Below are 19,768 nucleotides of genomic sequence, written 5' to 3' on the forward strand. Positions count from 1 at the left end.
AACTAAGTGACTTAGTTGCTAACTCAACATATAGCTATAGGAACGAGACCTGTTATATTTTACACGGCAAGTAAACTGTCACGATATAATCGCAACTCAAAAGCAATACATTTGACCGCTGTGAGAAGGGTATGTAGATACCTGAATTGTAATTGAAAATCAGTAGACGCCAGTTGGATGGGGAAAAAAAAATTAAATTTGTAGAAAGAAATAGAGAAAAAAAAGATTGGACAACATCAAGTCGTGCTTTATTCGTTTTACAATTGAATATGTCTGCAGAACAGCAATGAATATTTCAGTAATAGCATTTTACAATTAATTTAAAGATGTCTAATACAAACATTGAAATGTAATATAACGTAATAGTAAAATAACTAAGAAATATGATAAATACAGATATGTATGCTATATTTTAACCTTTCAGTTTCGACAAAAACGATAATTCCTTTAACAAATTTTGTAGAAATTCGAATCAGAAAATAAAATAAAAAAGTATACAACTTTCTATTAACTTTCGAAATCATTTTAAAAACAATTGCAAATAACATATGAGTTGTAGGAATGAAAATAGTTACATCAGAATCATTATCCACGCTAAACCCTTATTTATTTACTATCAATTCAAATTTTTCTTATAGAAAAGAAATGTCACGTGAAAGTATTTAATGCAAACAGTTTAATTAAGAATTTTCATGCAATTAACTATTCATTTGCGTACACGTTCCAACGTCCCTTGTGATAGGCTCTTCTTATTATTTTATTTACATCGTTCTTAACAATATGAGTAAAACTAACGTAGAAAAAATTAGTTATTGGTATACTATTTGTAGCAGACTGCAGAACTAAAAAGAAGGCAGAAAATAGCGTGAAATTACAAATTTTGACGGGTTAAAAAAAATGTGTTTTTTAAAAAGAAAAAATAGACTTTAAGGTGCTATAACGATTATTTAAATAAACTTCTTGACGAACTTTTTTAGTTCATCGAGAAGAAAAATATATATAGAATAATTTAATCCTTTTTTGGTTTTTCGTTTCAGTCAAGAATTACGAGGTGGATCTTTCACGCCGATTGAAAACTGCAGCCCATGAAATAGGCTTAGAAATCTATTATAATTTTTCTTTTTACTTAACAATATTTTTTGTACTCGTTAAATAGATAGAAAACCATACCTCGAAATTCAATAACTTTGTTTCTTTCTTTCCCTTCTAACAAATATCACAAAAAGACGCTATTTTAGAACATTCTAATTCAGGACATCCCCTTAAGGACTTGTCATATTTATTATCATATTTAACGCAGTCCTTCGCCTTAAATATTATTCAAAGCTTTAGAAATTATCACTTATTACTCTTATTCTTAAACCAAGGAAGCCAATCCATCCAGCAAATTCAAATTGACCAATAGCTCTTCCGTCAAATTTATCCAAACTCTTTCAGAATATGCTAATCGGACGACTTCGTTCTTTTTTCGAGGATTCGAAAATAACGTCAGATTATCAATCTGGTTTTCGGAAGCGACATCCAACAGAACAAATTCATCGGATAGTACACAAAATCAGTCAAGACCTAGAGAAGAAAAAATTGTGCCCTGCAGCAGTGTTTCTGGGTATTAAAAAAAAATATATACTTATATCTACTTCTCTGTATCACAGTTGTACTTAGTCAACAGATTTTTCACAATAAATATTTAGGAGATGCTACTAACTTTTTTATTACATATATTTTGTCTCTCTATATTTCTTTATTATTATTATCTATATTTATTTTACTATAATTTTAGTTGGTAATTGAATTGAAAACAATTTCATATTCGATATCGCTGCTATAATTTAAGAAGTATTGTTATTTGGTCTTAGATATCGAATGAAATAAATTTCTTAACTATTACTTCCACATAATTATCGATTACTGCTGCAGAACATTTTAACTCTACACTATGTTCATAATTCTGAATTTTTCGTATTTTGCCTTTAGCATTCCTATAATATTTTTATAAATATTATCAATCAATATATCAAACGTCCTATTACTGTAATAAAATTATTGATATAACAATAAATAAACGTACTAATAACGACAGTACCTTTAGTTATGTCTTAGTTATTTCAATCCGACGTGATCAACGAGATGTCCATAACAAATTTCAATGTTACTCACCTGAAACAACAAATACAATAATTAAGTTATTAATGTGACATATTGGAATGGAGGGACTTGGGAATTTTTACATATAAATTAAAATTCATTTGGTTCTGTTAGAACATATATCATTTATACGTAATTCAATAAATAAATATAAAGCAAAAAACGTTGTGGCTCTATTATTTCCTTATAAAACGAAAGAAACTTTCCGGACAATGTAATATTTATAATCCACTGTATTAATATTTATGTCATATAAACACATGGAGAGAGACTATTAACAGGTACATGGTTTGCGAAGACACGTTCAAATTTAGTTAAAATATATCGCATTAGATGATATTCTTTAATGAAAAATTTACCGCAACAAAAACTACCGATGGCAGAAATTTAAATATTTCCAAAGGTAGTTGTGCTTTGAATTAACTTCTGTCGTACAGTAAATATGAATTAATGAATTTAAAATAAATTGTCATATTATCTTTTCGAATGCAATATTGTTTTACTGTAGATAATGATAAATTATATCTTATAGTTACTGATCGATCGTTCGCGGAGAGACGCGATCGCGAGGAAGCGCGCCAACGAGAGTCGTAAATTCTCGTTACAATTAGACAATCGACGTCACGAAATGATCGATTCTCTATTTCGTTCAGGCCAATAGAGGTAGTTGGATTGATTATAACACTGAGAATAAGTTGGCTTATCTAAGGATGACAACTAACGAAGATATGTTGACTGATCTGAGGACGATGAACCAGTGAAGTTCGGTGACGATGCTGTTGTGACAACAGTCATATCTTTTACCACCTGTGCCAAGGGTGGTAAAGGTGTCCATGAAGATTTCCTCCACGTAAAAAAAAATTTTTTTTGTAGTATGAAAGGGGAGACTCCCGTAAATAAGGGTGGAACACATATATAAATGGTAAGACACTGTCGCCTTTCGGCGGCACTTACCAGATCTTTTTGAAATCAGTTGTTTTAAAATTCAATAGTATGGGAACTATTCGCATCTTGTTCAGTACACAGGATTCGGTCGAATAATCTTTACAGACGACCATGCGATGGTTCCATGTGAAAAGATAGTAAAAGAATATAAGATACAAATTTTTCGTCCGTGGTTTAGTTTCCAAGCAAGCGAGTCTGAAAATTTGTCAAGTATACTTGAACGTGGCTAATTATAGACTGGGTATGAACAAACAATCAGCAGGAAGTTACTTTATCTGCGAAAATGGCTTCATTTTTATGAAATTAGAATTTGGATATATTATGGATATATTGGATATATGTGTAATCAAGAAAATTGAGCTCAAGCAGAGATTTATTTCACCCTCTAAACATCGTAACAACTATTTTATTTCAGATATTTTATTGACAAGATGATTCTAATAAAATAATCGAAAGGGACTAAAACTCGATCCTAGCTGAAGTTCGCAACTAAGTGATTGCGGATTTCGTCAACCTGATCGCTACCCTCTCAACGGGGGGAGGATGTCACGCCGAGCGACTCTCTGCCTGGCCCAGGTCACACACCGCGGGCCAGACGGACACCAGATGTCCGCTCTTCCGTACGGCGTACCCTCAATAGCCTTAAGCACCCGTCATAAACCCGGGTCACTTGCCTGCTAAGGTCCTTCAAACCAAACAAACGTCTGGTTCCGAAGAATTTCTAAAGACTATTGTTTACCACGGCGGGACAAGGGAAAGTTAGTTTTTCTCACGTACGCTGCAACTTTCCTCCCACTAACCACTTTCTCTCGAGGGCGGTTAAGACCCTTCGTTTAACCAATTAACAACGAAGCCTATTTCCCTCACTCTCTTAACTAACATCGGCACCAACAAATCCGATGGTCCCGTGCGCTAGACACACCCATCCTTAGCTTTCCTCCGACACACCATCGTCACTCGACTTCACTTCTTCTACATCGTTGGAAAAGTCAACTACTAAGTCTACCGCTAATGCCCATCGGGCAGTCTAAGCATAACGCGAGAGTCGGTCTCGGTATTGTCGAGCATATATTTCCTCTCCTAAATATCTTATAGTGCTAGGTCCACTAATACATTGAATCCAATTACAAGGGCCCTGCTCTAACGTACATATGTATCTTATCTTCGTGCGATAAGTGATTATCTATCTATCTAAGCTCATCAGTGTAATCTAAGTGTTGGAAATATATAATTTATAATTCTGTGAATCACAGTGTTATACAAACTCAATCACCCCTATTATCTCAACGGAAATCAGGGGATCGATCAATTCGTGGTGTCGATTGTTATAATCGTAACGGGGATTTACGACCCCCGTTGACGTCTCTTCTAGCGACTACGTCTCCCCGCGATTGGTCGAATAAACACCACTTAATGGCAAAATCCGCAATCTCTCAGTTGCCAAGCCAATATTTACAGACAAATTGAAAGATACTTAAACTTATAATTTATCAATGACAAGTTTTTCATCTGAAATTATATATTAATTGTTATTTTTCTTAACGCCGCAGGCTATCATAATTCGTTTTACGAAATCTATAAGATAATAATCTATAAATAAATCGAAGCAGGCTCTTGTGGACAATTTCTCTGAGAATTCTGATTTCCTGTGACACATTGCCTATACGATAATCGCGCAATCGTGAGTGTTTACCATCAAAGTACAGGTGAGAAGACGTATGACATACGATATATTGCCAAGAAATCTACAATAGGATATCCTTAACCACTTAGGTACGACGCGCCACTATAGTGGTTCAGTCTACTGACTCATTCGCTCAACGTTTGAACTAATTCATCTTTTTCATTTGTCTTGCTTCCCACTTTTCTTGTCCTCGCAACGTTTTATAACGATGTTAACAATATACGAGCAGAATATATAGTCATTGTTCCTGATACACCAGTGTCAGATATCAATCGTTGCTTTCCGTTAAAATAAATATGCCGATCCGTATCCTTATAACTTTTTAGAATCTTCAACCAGAAAATGTCGCTTCAAAATAGAAAACGAAGAGCAATTTGAAAAACGCTATCGCGCGATGAGTGTGAAAATTGTGGCGTGGGTCTATGTGCCGTGCCGTGCTTTAAAATATATCGCACTCAATTGTTTTATTAATTATCAAAGCAAATTATTAAAGTTAAAATCTAATATCTTTAAGAAAAATTATTTAATTATCAAAAACTTCATCCCAATGTTCTTGCATAGAGAACAGCATTATCTGTTGCACATTGTAGTGCTATATCGTTTATACGTAATTCACGCCAAACTCTACCGTATAGAGAACGATGATCTTGTTTGTTACCTTATGTACTTTTTCGTGACGTATTTATTCCTGAAGCCAAATTGATCCGATGGAATTAAACTTCGTTCAGTGAATATCTTTCACGCCCTATTTTCAAATACTTTTTTCAATAACTTCACAACTTTTTATAGGTTTTTTGGACATTGTTGGGAGCAATGAAATCGGTCTAGGGGGAGTTTCCCTATTAGTCGACACTTATGGTTTTCCTTAGATACACAAAAGAAATAATGTCTTGTTTTTGTTTATTTTGCCTTAATTACAGGTCAACTACGGTAGAAATCAAAGTAAAGAAATAAGATAAATAAAATTGTCATAATATTTAGATTAAACTAACATTAAACGATGGTTATTGATTTTAAAAGAACATAGAATGGCACCTAACATCGGACATAGCGAAAATAAGTAACGCAGGGCAGCTTCAAAATAATTTACAAGAAATAATTTATAAAAATACGAAATAAAAACTTGGCTCTTTTCTGATTTCCTTTTCCTTGGTTCATAGAACCTTTTCATCTTTAAATACATGACATAGATTTTCTGAAAGAATGTTACTAGAAAATGTATAACCACAGAGTGGATATTCATGCAAATTCATAGTTTTCAAAATAACGCTTAAAGAATGGAAGCAAAGTATTTGCTATCTTAAGTTACGACTTGTTTCTGTTTAATAGTGTAATTTTATTGGATAACTATGATGCTTAAGAAAGAAGGCATTTTTAGTTATTTTTTAAAAATGTCTAAAAATTGAAATTTTTAAAAATCTGTTACTCTCTTAGCAACTCAACAAAGGGATGCAATGTTTAACGTGTGCACAAGCATAGTTACAACGATGAATGCTGTTTTACGTTTATAGGCGCAAATGGATTAAATATCACGTCCTGTCCCTCTATTGGGCGGCACTCCTATATTTGATACGTTCCATTAGGAGATGAACTGATCGTTTCCTCGAGTCGGAAGCCTTAAGGCCTTTCTAATGAATTACTAGAAAATAAGCAAAATATGTGTAAAAATTTACGTATTAAAAATTTTTGTTTTCCTACGTATTGAAAATTATAAAAATTCTTCATAACGTTAATACTAAAAATGGTTTCTGGAAGAATTTAGTGTATTTTTTAACTTTATGAGCTATGAAGTCTCTTAAAAAAAACATGATTCCATAATATGTTTCAATTTAATGATGAAATATCGCTTCAAACATTCCTTATAGCTACTCGAGCTACTATCCTGAAATTAAAATTGAGCCAGAACATTCTCGATTTTGATTTAATAAACGGTAAAATCATTAAGGAACTTTCTTCTAAAGCAATTAGAATACTTACTATGATATACATTGTCACATTAACCCCTTCCCGTGCTTTAACGAATCTGACTCGCGATGAATATTTTGGCCCAAACACGAATATCAGGAGCCACGGTCGTGAACAGATAGCTTTACATCTGCCACGGTGTTTTAGGAAATATCATACCATGGAGGCTTTTTAGAGTTGTAAGTATTTTCTTATTAGATATTGATTCAAGGTGAACATTTCTTATAATTGAATTTTTTTGTTTATAATATTTACTTTTAGGCGTAATATTATTACATTGCTTGGGATAAAATCACATTTGAAGACACTTGAATTTCTATTGAATTTCTATCGAAGTATCGTTTATTTATGAAATATAATTTTGAAACCGTCATCTATTACAAAATATAATACATTTATCATATCCATAAAAGGGAAAAAGTATTAGAGTTTACTTCCACAACAGCAGTGTCGCGTAAAACTGACTATATCATAGGTATTTGTATTTCGGCTTGTATTGTGACTGTTCTTGAGCTCAGTCTGGTTTGTTTACCTATCGCTTGGGCCAGAGTTTCGTCGAGCCATATGAATCAAATACTTTCCAAACAACTAAAACCTCGGCGGGGCAGCCGGCTACGCTCGTTAAGGCTCACAACCGAAGACGACGCGTCGGGAGTTCGAATCATCGGCCTGCAAAATATATTTGCAAAAGGATGGAAAAGCCAAAATCTCTCTTGAAAGTAATATACAACAGGCAAGCGCCCAGACCATACATACCCACCCCATTCCCTTGCGCTGTGTTGTAGGTGTACTTTCTGGGAGTGCTTGGTAAAGGTGTGCTTGGTGTTATTAAGCACAGAGCAGGAGGGCCCCCGACGATCGACTCTCGCTGGTTACGCCCCGCAGTGGAGGTTTTAGCCGGTAAGAATCCGGCACTACCTTCCGCCGCCCTGTGTTTCCGGCCCACAGGGGGTGGTGTATGGTGTCTATGAAGATTTCCTCCACTTAAAAAAAAAAAAAAAATTTTTTTTTCTACAGTATGAAAAGAGAGACGTTTAGCATTCCCCTGGACAAGGATGGAACACATATATAAGGTAAGGCACTGTCGCCTTTCGGCGGCACTTACCGAATTTTTTTGGAATGACCGCGGAGAGCCTCCGCTATCCTTCCGGATGACTCAGGCGCTCGCAGGACATGGAGTATTCGGGGAATACTTGCAGAAAATCGGAAGAGAGGTGACGAACACCTGTCACCACTGCGGAGAGTGCGAGGACACGGCCCAGCATGCGCTGGAGTTTTGTGCGGCGTGGGAGGCCCCCCGTCGTATGCTGCGACTAGCGATTGGCGAGAGATTGGACCCCATGTCAGTTATGAAAACGATGCAAGCACAACAAAGATGTACACTTGACATCATTTAAGGGGAGTTGTCCATAATGTTGGACGGCGCTTAATATCGGACACCAGTCACATTTAAAAAAGTTGAAACGCGACGGAATAGTTTTAACTGTCAAAGCAGAGGAGGAGATAGAACAAAAGATGTGTAGATTTTTCCACGTTTCCATCGTGTATGTGTAGACAAAAAATCAATCGATCGTTGGCGCTTGACTTAAAATCAATGCACTGTGAAAGTTAAAAATTATATCCATTGCCTGATACAGTAAAAAAGTGATATCGCGATGATAATTGCGGATGGAAGGAAGATGTACGTTTTTGTACAATAAACTCTGAAATGTATTTAACGGCGTCTAATACATACGGATGAAGGACAGGAAATAAAAATAGAAAGATTAGATACTTAGGTACTGTAATATGTATATAGATAACTATAAGGTGTGACTCTAATGATAATTACGATTATAGCGATTATAACGCTGCCGCTAACGGTCTTTTCTGTACATGTATATCAACAACTATATAATATATATGGTTCGATGCGTCATTCAACTATATAGTATATATAATCAATAACTATATATATATATATTATATATATGTAATTTACAACAGACATGTGGAATAAAAATGTTAAATAAAATTCGTTAATAGGTTACTATGTATTAATAGTTGTGAAGTGGAACTCAAAGGAAGGACTTTAGAGCATACTTATCGCTTTGTACAAATCGTATATTCTGAGATATAAGAAAACAAATCTTATGGCTATATATTGAAAATTGATGAACTTACGTATAGTATAGTATATATATATATATATATATATATATATATATATATATATATATAGGAGCAGTTTGGTACTTGTTATATTAATTTTATCAACTTATAAGCTGAGAATGAGCGTTCATCGTCACAAGACGTAATCGAGACATATTTAAATTTGCTACGGTAGCATACTTTAACCTCATCCAATTCTTCAACTGACTGACCTCGAAAAATTTCATTAACTTTCTAAATTATTTAGAATCTGGTATGTCTTGCTAAAACTGCATTCCACTTTGATACAATTTTGGCTGCGCAAGTTCCAGGAATGCTCCTAAAATATTTATCAGTGTCAGTCGTTACTTTCACCGATTCAGTGAAAGACATTCCAATTGTTTCCAGTTTCTATACATTATCCGAGAAAATCCCAAGGTGGGTTTTAATGAACATTAGATTTTGAATTAGCAATTCATTCTGAAGAAGATCTTGTGCTGTTTTAATTACTAGCACATCATTCGCGTCGAAAAATTTAACAACATTTTTAATATTTTCCAAATACCAGTGTGGTATAAAATATAGCTGTCTGGAGCCAAGTATCTCAGCTCGTTAAAATTGGTTCAGGTGGTAATAGAATGTTCTACGATACACTCTACGATAACATTCGATCCAAAGTGGTGCTATTATAAATACTTTATTAATAAAATGTACTACATTATTTACTAACGGGAAATGTAAACGTACTTCTTCTGCACCTCTATATAATTCATCAATTATACACGTTAGATGCACCATGTTTGGATAAAATATCTCAAGTGTTTTCCAGACCATAGTATTCGTATTGCCTAATTTACGCAGTTGCGTAACTTGTTTGTTTTAATTTCTTAAAAGAAGATATATGGAAAACTGATGTTTGATTCTCAAACATTTTTCCAATCATTAATTTGGCTATGTCTCGATCTATTTTATCTGTTGTCTCATCAACAAAAATCCACACATTGTTTTCAGCAATATCTTCTCTAATATTGTAAGTCGCCAATTTACAACAATCACCATGGTAATTTTTACGTAACGTCGAATCATTTGGAATAGTTTGTTATACTTAGCCAAAAAATGTTGTCATATCTCGTTATCAGGGTTTCACTAAGATATATTAGCAACTATACATGTGCATATAAAGTTTCTTTTCATAAATGTACAGATTTCCAATTTCGATGAATTTCCCACATGCGGTAACGGACACCATTCTCAACTGTTTCCTACACATGTTACTGGCGATCGGCCTTAATTTTCGACATACATATTTGCAAAAAACTGTCGGTGCTACTGTAGTGAATTCTGCTTATAGTTGTACGTCTGTGGTAGAGTATGTATCAGTAATGGTTTCGGGCCGCCGGCCGCTTATCTCCTCTATATAAATGAGGGTCAAGCGAGCCCGTTAAAGACTCCGTGCACAACGAGCATATGCGAGGTCGTAAGAAACGTCTGTTACAACTTATAATTCAGTTAAAGGTAGATATCATTAACCTATTGAATTTGGATTTGAACTGGTTTTTTAAACTCGGCCGAAGCGGCCTGCAATGTTTCCGTAAAATAATAACAAATTATATTGTTGTCTGTTACCTAAATCTATGGCCATATTTTAAAAAATTAAGCCAAAACCGATACATTGATAATGTTCACTTTTAAACGAGTTATAACAAACATTTCTTGCAGCCTCGTATGTGCACGTTGTGTATGGGTCCCTTAAACACTCCCGACCCTCGTTTATAAACAGAAGATAAGCGTTCGGCGGCCAGCAACCAATATTGATGTCTACGTTGCCACACATGCGCCAACTATGGACAGAATTCACTGTATTGATACCAACAGTTTTTTGCGAAGATGTATCTCGAAAACTAAGGTCTCACATCACCAACATGTATAGGAAAACGTTGCTCACAATGACGCCCCTCAGCACACATTAAAAAATCATAAAAATCGTTTTTCGACCGTTAGTATCTTCCAATTGTGAAAATTCTCCCATATTATGTTATGCCTGAACTTTGCTTTTACGTCCACGAGAATACATATTTCAGTGTTGTATCAACTGCGACTTCTTCTCACAACGAATTTTGTTATATTTTCACACTGAACAATATTTCCGCAACTCGTGAAACATTGTTCTGTTATTGAGACGATCTAATTTTGCTACGTCTCCTGTTCTTTACTTTAAACATTTCGTATATTTCATTTCAGTGGTATTATATCTTACTGGCGACAGCAAATCGCGATATTTGATTTAATTGGATCTACAGGGTGGTCTAAAAATTAGTCCCTGCGATTTTTTAGGCACTTCCAATAGTCGGAATAGTTCAATAGCTTCCCATCAACTACAAATGCAATGTTGAGAACTTAAACAAATTTTACTTCGATGAGAAATCAAAATCACAAAATTTAAGTGGGTTAATACAATTTTGCATACGGCATTCAATGAATTTATAAATTCTTTGCAAAAAACTATTGGGTTGAAAAATGATTAGTTTAAAAGATATTTTAACTGCAATGTTGTGTAACTTATTGTATAAAAATTTCCTGTTCTTATGTTTTCCTTGTCTCCCATGAGGTAAATTTCATAACATTAAAGCTAAAACATTTGTTAAAATAATGGTTTTCGGATCTAACTACCATAATATCTTTTTGTAGAGAATTAAAAGTGCATTGAATGGAGTATAAAAGATGCATTGTTTCATCTAAAAAAAAAAAAAAAAATAGAGGTGACCTTGATTTTTCATCAAAGGGAAACTTTTTTTGAAATTGATAATATTATAATTTATAGTAGACAGAAAGCTGATAAACTTTTATTCGAAACATATTTTTGTCCGGCTATCGGAAGTGTCTAAAAAATCATGGGTACACTGACTTTTAGATTATTCGATATATTTAGCTTCTACAAATTGATTATAGCGTGTATTATAACTTATATAATATATTATATATATGGTATACACAAGTGTATGGATTAGGAATGATTCGTTAAAAGAATAACACGCACACACACAGAAAAAAAGGGAGAGTATATGTATGTAAGTACGTATATGTTTATGTTGTTATCCTTTTAATGAGTCATTATTAATCCATACATTTGTGTATAATATCACTTAATTAGGCAACTTGGAAAGATGATACACGAATTGAAAAACTTTAACATCAGTTTTGCGAACTTCTCATAAATATAAAAAATTATCATAAATGTATATGATATATGTAATATATTTCTACATATAGTTTTATAATAAAATATGAGGCAAACGTTGACAAAAGTGGGTCCAAATCTAACGATCTCAACCCTGGCATATGTTGTCAAGCACGTTTCCCCAAGTAATGTTCGGATGTGTATGGTAAAGAAACACAACAAGTGTTGCGCGCTTGCTTCAATCGCTCGTAAAAATCTAGTCCAGTCCAATAACAAATCCACACATAGGCAAAGCGGGCGAGCGAGGAATTTTTAAGAAAGATGTTTCTTGACCGAAAGTAGGGCCACTTCTCTCGTATGTGAAATTAGTATTGGGTTGGACTAGATTTTTACGAAGAAACGGAGCTCGCGAAGCAAATGGGGCAATGCGTGCGATGTTTCTTTAAAATAACAACTGGGAGATAAATGCGACTATCGCGTCAGCTACGTTCGTGTTCGCAGATACATACTGGAAATTTATGTATAGGCAGACTGCAATGTACTTAATAGTACATATTTTTATATTTTTGTAAACAACTGAGAAATATCGAGCGACGACTAAACCCTTCTGAAGGTAGCATATATCAAGGTCAAGATCATTGGGTCTGGCTCTCCTCTTGTCGATATTTACTAATCGTTTGAGTTCCAAGCGACGCGATTGCATTGTTTAGATTTTGTGTCGAGAAGTCCCAGTACATTTGAACGTTACGGACGACTGACGGTATTTTGTATTTCATTGTTATCTTCTGAATAATTTTTATTGAACAACACTTGAAATATTTATAAACTAATAGTACGCATATATGATAATATAGATGTATTTCATAAAAATAACAAATATGACGAGCGCTTTTGTTTTTTCAAAGACCCCTAGGACTCAAACGAGTAAATACGCTAATCATATGCAAAATATGCAACATAAAAAATACATTTCTGTAATAGTCTAGCGACAAAACAAATTTTACGTACTTATATCCTATTGAAATATGCATTTGCATAAACATCCGCATAAACGTTACAACCAGTCTTTTCCAGAAATTATAAAACTCAACTTATCATATCAGCTGTATTGCTAATCAACTATTATAATACTTGAAACAACTCTAAACAACCAATTAAAAAGAGTGACTATCTTCAATATTACAAATTTTATATTCTACGATATTGATCTCGCACAACATGACGTTTGAATACTATGTATAAATGTATTCATAGCTCGTGAATTCATTGAAAAATAAACGTCTGATCAACCATGCATCCGCTGTTCTCGATACGGACACATGTTTTCCTTCGCTACTTGTACATTATTCTAATCGTTGAGTATAGAGCAAACAACGATATCTATTTATAATGAAACCTATATGTATCAACAAATGCAAAAATTAATCGTTTTTCGATGCATTAATCATCCTAATAACGATATAAGATAGACGAATTTTCTATTTGTTGAAAATGATTTATTATAAATATTTATATTGTACATTATGCATATATATATATATATTTCCCATTTCAGAAATTTGTTAACTAATTAAATATTTATTACTCACTGACATAATAAATTATAAATATTAATACACTTTCTTTTATAAAAATTAAGATTCGACCTGTTTTCCGTAAATAACCATTCAATAAAAATTCTCTTTTATATATAACCGATAATTAATAATAAGAATATTATAAACATTTCAACTTTTTCTGATATAAAATTCAACAGAAGTATTCGGAGAAATAAAAATTAGGGCAAACTTACCAATTTTAATTATCTTGAAATATGTTGTCAATACTGAACAATTTTTTCCCTGTACATGTAACTACCGCTAGGCTTTAATTTTCAGGTTATAAAGCAAGTTATATTTAATATTATATGTATTATTTAACAATTCATTTTATACATTTTTATTCTCCAAACAATTTTTCAATGACAAGGAGTATATTTGTTACATGTCTGACCAAATGTAGATTAGAATAAAGTTCAATATTCCATATATCAATCGATTCATCGAAAATTGTTTCATGTTAGTGTTGCCGGCCGTCTAATAGTGTTCGGGTACTATTCTAGGCCAATCTACATATATAGCATTGATTTTTTCTATTTAGACAATATTAAGAAATTATCTCTCTCGTAATCTAAGTTTAGATAGAATGTAATCCTAACCTGAATTTAATTGACGTTTTGTATGAATATTTTGGAAAAGAAAGCCGAGCGATGCGGCGGTTATGTGGATAAGGAAAAGGTTCTTCAGAATGTTGACCTTGACAACATATTTTTAAGGTCATTGGAATAGGTGAAATCGACCCTAGTCTCAATAATTATCAATTGAACTGCTTAGAATTTTTAAATAATTAAAACATCCCACTGATTTTTCATTTTACATATAACTCATTAAATAACAAAAATGTTAAAATGTAATGTTAAGATTGCTTTGTTTAGAATTTTGAAATAATTTAATTGGTTTTCCATTTTTATCGTCAAAATGAAATTTTCGTACTTTTCTATTATCTCTTCTGTAAATATGATTCCATTTTTTAATGTACTTGTACTTATTCGAAATAAACTGATGATGAAATTTAAAAATTGCTCACATGATATAGATAATTAGTCTAATTGGCTTTACAACAAATATTATATCACTGATGTTTTCGCTTATTATTAGTATTTTCAATACATTTATTCTCTTTATTTTGTTAGTCTTATTGCTCACATAAGCAACTCCAAATTAGGTGATACCACTGTACGCTTTTAAAAATAGCACAACAAATAGTCAAATACATAATCGCACTTCAACGTGATCTCGTTAAATTCGATTTGACAGACATTCCCTTTTTTTGCCTAGTAAGAATAACATCCAATTATTATCTTAGAAAAAAATAGATAATAGATTGTTCAAATATTATTTATTAATAAATCCAATATATCTCGTCTTTAATGTGTTAAACTCATACAATTACACGCTACAACTTTTATGGAATAACTTGATAACATAATTTTTGTTACTAGTAAAAATAAAGGAAAAGTAAATGAAACACAGAAATTACAAAAACTAACTTTCGCTACTCAAACTATTTCAAACAAACCTAAGAAACTATTTTACAAGGAAATAATTTTCTCTGATATATTAGCATTAATCCATGACTCTTTCCCTAGATGTAAATATTATTATCACTTTTTAACTGAAAAAGAACAAATGAAGCAACATTTGAAGTATTTTTATACTGATATTGAGAAATTTCAGAAGTTTTTTGAAAAACAGAATAAACGCTTCCAAGATCTTATTTTTTAGTATTATCTTACTACAGAGCAATATTCAATCATGTCAAACAAGTGCAAGAAATTACTTTACAAAGCAATCAACGAAAACATTCTTCTGACACGTGAATCTATGGCTCTTTCCCTGCATAAAGTCAACAGGAGTGACTAACGTAACTAATAATAATGTGATTATTACATTTAGATGAGGTCAGTTGTCGTTTAAGAATGAGTCGTGCCAATTATGCTATCCGCTTCTCTCTACTTAGTCACAGAACATTTCAAGCTTCGTTTAATGCTGCAGCAGTAAGTTGCAGATACAAACATCATATGTACGCCCTTGACATTGCCAGCAGCGACAACCGTGACACGTTAATGCGACTAGCTGTCAGGACAGATCGCGCTCACCTTTTGCGTTGTTGCGTAACCGTACACGATGGACGCAGCTAATTGCACAAGGACCTCGAGGCGCTCTTATACCGCGCGTGTCTGCGCACCGCGTTACGTCATAAAGTGCACACGGTTATTTCACAACGTTTCTGTAACCTTGAAACGCGATGCCAATGCCGACTGTTAGCCGTTAACAACGTATTCCGCCGCAAGAGTTCCGTAACAGGTATTAACAACGATTAGCATGAATAATAGTCGAAGCTGTTCTCCGATATTTACAAAATTTCTATAAGCTATTACATTTAGATCACGTAACAGTATTAAATGATTAGTAATTTGTAAAGTAATTTTGATAATCATTTATCAAAATGCTTAAAATATGTTATCAACATCGTCATTCCGAACAACTTTACCCAATACATGTCTTTAAGCAATTACATTTAGATACCGTAGCAGAATCAAATGGCTAGTAATTTGTAAAATAATTTTGATAGTTATTTACAAAATGCTTAAAATATGTTATCAACATCGTCATTCCGAACAACTTTACCCAATACATGTCTTTAAGCAATTACATTTAGATACCGTAGCAGAATCAAATGGCTAGTAATTTGTAAAATAATTTTGATAGTTATTTACAAAATGCTTAAAATATGTTATCAACATCGTCATTCCGAACAACTTTACCCAATACATGTCTTTAAGCAATTACATTTAGATACCGTAGCAGAATCAAATGGCTAGTAATTTGTAAAATAATTTTGATAGTTATTTACAAAATGCTTAAAATATGTTATCAACATCGTCATTCCGAACAACTTTACGCAATACATGTTACAGTTACTCGGCTCTAATTTCCAACCTATATTCAAAAATATCTTTATCTCTATGCACTTTTAATACTATTTTTTTTTTAATTTCCACTTAAATTATGGCTAATTAGTAAGAAATCAGTATATTAGACTTTTTAATTGTTAAATTTATTGATCCATATTATAATTAATATTATGTAACTAGAAATACTTCTACCAGTATACCGAAAAATCCAGTTATTTGATTATCAAAACTATATTACCGCCGAAATAAAACTTCTGCGATATAACAAACATAATGTTGTTTACGAGAACCGTACATCTTGTCTGTCTGTTCGTCACGTACATATGTATTAATAATAAGAATCAATAGATATTTATACATGTATACATATACACATATATGTTCACCATGCGCAACCTATCTTAATTTTGAACTATACATAAAAGTATTTATGATACATTTACAAAATGGAATGAAATAAAAATTAAGTCACGCTAGTGTTACTGACCAGCGTGGCCCGAATATTACTCCACCATCCAACTACATCTATAACCCATTGATTTTTCTTTTCTTATTTATATTAAAGATGATTAACACCAATGAATTAAGTTTAGGATGAGCTATATAAAGATGTGGTCGTCGCGAGGCGATCACCAGAGTGAAACGTAATAGAAATTAAATTTAATTGAAGCTTTTGTGAATATCTCGGAACATAAGACCGACCGATGGTAACATGTATAAGGAAAACTTTTCCAAAATGGTGACCTTAACAACATATTCCAAGGTTATCGAAATCGATAAGGAGTACTTCTCTTGTAAATATTAGGTTGTCCGAAAAGTTTCTTTCGTTTCATGAGGTGATAATAGATGAACAATTTCTGTTTTATATTATTTTATTGAATTAAGGTATGAATTAAGGTAACTCACATAATTTCGGTTGATGCAGAAACAAGCGTCAAGCATCGAAAGATGTAAGAATCTTTAGATTTATTACAATTACAAGTAAAAAGTCGTGAAAAACTGCGATTCTCATCATAGTGTCGCGTAAAATAACAAAATAAAAAAGGAATTTCAGGTGAAAAATAAAAAAAGAAAACTTTATTTTTTTCTAACATCAATACACTTTACAATCTACTTCCGAACTCTAGGCGTGACTTTCTAAGACTGACTCTTACGATTTTACTTTCGATCGGATCCGATTACTTTCTTTTGTCATCCCTCAACATCCCCACCGTCCATGCATTTGCTAGGCGTGCGCGATCGTTGCCACGTGCTCTTTCTTCTAGAACCTTCGGTGGAAGGACCGTTGGGATGTTGATGGTTCATTAGGCACTTCAGCGATATACATTGTCGCCGAGTGCCGCCACATCTTTATCTCTATCGTCAGTCCGTCGGATTTGAAGTATGCCGGTCGTGACAATAGCAAGGTTAACCGATTACGATGAAATTTTCAGCATGTATGTAACTGACATAAATCTGCAAAACATGTTATTTAAATTTTTATTAAAGATCGATGGTAACATATGTAGGGAAAAGTTGTTCAGAGTGTTGACCCTGATGACATATTTCAAGGTCGTTGAAATCAGCGAGATCGTTCGCTTTGTACTATACTACAATTAATTTATTTGCAATAAATGGATTGTACAGATGTTGATTAAACAGGAAACGATGGTTGTTTAACGTGAACTAATCGCAATAATTAAAACAACTAGATAGTTAATTTGCAACTCTAGTCACCACGGATCCGTAAATATTATTTTGTATTGTATATAACATTTATAATTATTATTTTTATTGTGTTTAAAAAAATGACTTTCTACGTGTTTCCCATATCAAATTTTTCACTTTCCTCGATGAAAAAAATTTTTCGTTCTATGCTGTTTACTTTCGAATATAATAGTGTAAAAGTGATATTAAGGCTATATCTTGTCCGCAGTCTTTTACAACTTTGATTCACTTTCCTCTAAAGACTGAAAAGTGTGGCTTGATACATTCTGGCTCTGAGGTCCAGATATATGGGGTGCAATTCTGCTTAACATTAAAGTATCAACACATCGTCGATGATCAGAATTAAATTAAATTAGAATATAAGAAGATGAAAGCTCAACGAATTTAATATTTTTCTGTGATCGAATATTTTAACTCGACTTTTCAGGGCAGGTTTTAAGGTACTATGAAAAACAATAGAGGAATCTTCAAATGATTAGTAATATTACTATTTCCTAGTATAATATTAATCTTCGTTACATTTACCTTCAGAATTTTCTGAGCTATATATTTTCATACATTTCTAAATTAATAGCCAATGATCAGAATAATTATACAATTAATCAACACGATATTGCAATTTGAAATATAAAAAATAGATAGAAATTCTCGCATTACGAGGTTTAAATCGTCTTATATATATAGAATAGGTTTGCATATTAGCTACACCACATGTTCTATGTAATCTCTTACAACTTTGCTCTTCGGATATCTGGTAATCTCTATTTAACAGACACGCCTCCACATGGTATGTCCTCGTGCAAGATAGCGCGGCTACACAAAGCGAATGCAAAATATTAAAATGTTCTTTGCCCTTTTGAAAAGCACAATGAAGATACACATAAAGGATGTTATACAGATGACAAGTGCAAACGGTCTAATCGTTAAAAAATTTAAGGTTGTGTATTAATGAGAAAAATGTACGTTTTAAATTTGATGACTATGATTGTGGCGACACTCGATCACGGAACTTTCCAACGGCTTCGCGACACAAAGCGCTGTACCTTCAAAGCGTAAGGCCGACATGCCTAATGTACCATCGATATCCCTACGGTTCTTTCGTCGAATATTCGGAAGAATGCATACGCGGCAACACCGTTGCGGACATCTAATAAACGCGTGCGCAGTGGAGATATGGAGGGGCAAGAAAGAAAAGAATCTGTTTGGCTTCGAACAAAAGACTCATTCTGTCCCGAGCTGCGAAGTACGAAAAGTTTAGCGTCATAGCGAAGCAAACACAATTCGAGATACGTGATTATTAACTCTCGATTGTTAATCGTTAATTGTTGATCGTAAATTGTTGACTGTTGACTGTTAATAGTTTATTAAACCCTTTTTGATGAACATCAAGAGTATTTCTTGTGGGCACCTTACCAACTACCACCTCATCATCTACGTGATCGTATTACATTGTACATATATGGGTGAAATATCTATTTTATTAAAATATCAAATATTT

The 19,768-nt window shown here is 33.1% G+C and overlaps 1 protein-coding gene, 1 long non-coding RNA gene, 1 other non-coding gene and 1 pseudogene across 5 annotated transcripts in view; 2 read left to right on the forward strand and 2 right to left on the reverse strand.

The window, feature by feature from the left end:
- The window catches only part of CAP (Cbl-associated protein), a 379,584-nt gene that overhangs the window by 343,566 nt on the left and 16,250 nt on the right, over positions 1-19,768 (reverse strand). The window lies entirely within an intron of this gene.
- Positions 225-19,709, reverse strand: LOC143303998 (uncharacterized). 3 transcript variants are annotated; one of them, XR_013060675.1, is made up of 4 exons: positions 19,314-19,709; positions 17,718-18,018; positions 2,084-2,157; positions 225-1,566 (listed from the first exon to the last, which is right to left on the reverse strand). It is a non-coding gene; the product is annotated as an uncharacterized LOC143303998 (long non-coding RNA). The 3 variants fall into 3 exon arrangements; XR_013060674.1 differs by having other exon boundaries at positions 19,234-19,324; XR_013060676.1 differs by lacking the exon at positions 19,314-19,709 and adding an exon at positions 19,003-19,218.
- LOC117160457 (U6atac minor spliceosomal RNA) lies at positions 3,013-3,110 on the forward strand (annotated as a pseudogene).
- On the forward strand, positions 7,751-7,855 carry LOC117160452 (U6atac minor spliceosomal RNA). The gene has a single exon (XR_004464792.1). It is a non-coding gene; the product is annotated as a U6atac minor spliceosomal RNA (small nuclear RNA).

This window comes from Bombus vancouverensis, chromosome 18 (genome assembly GCF_051014615.1).
Source record: "Bombus vancouverensis nearcticus chromosome 18, iyBomVanc1_principal, whole genome shotgun sequence".
In the NCBI taxonomy this organism is placed as follows: Eukaryota; Metazoa; Arthropoda; class Insecta; order Hymenoptera; family Apidae; genus Bombus; species Bombus vancouverensis.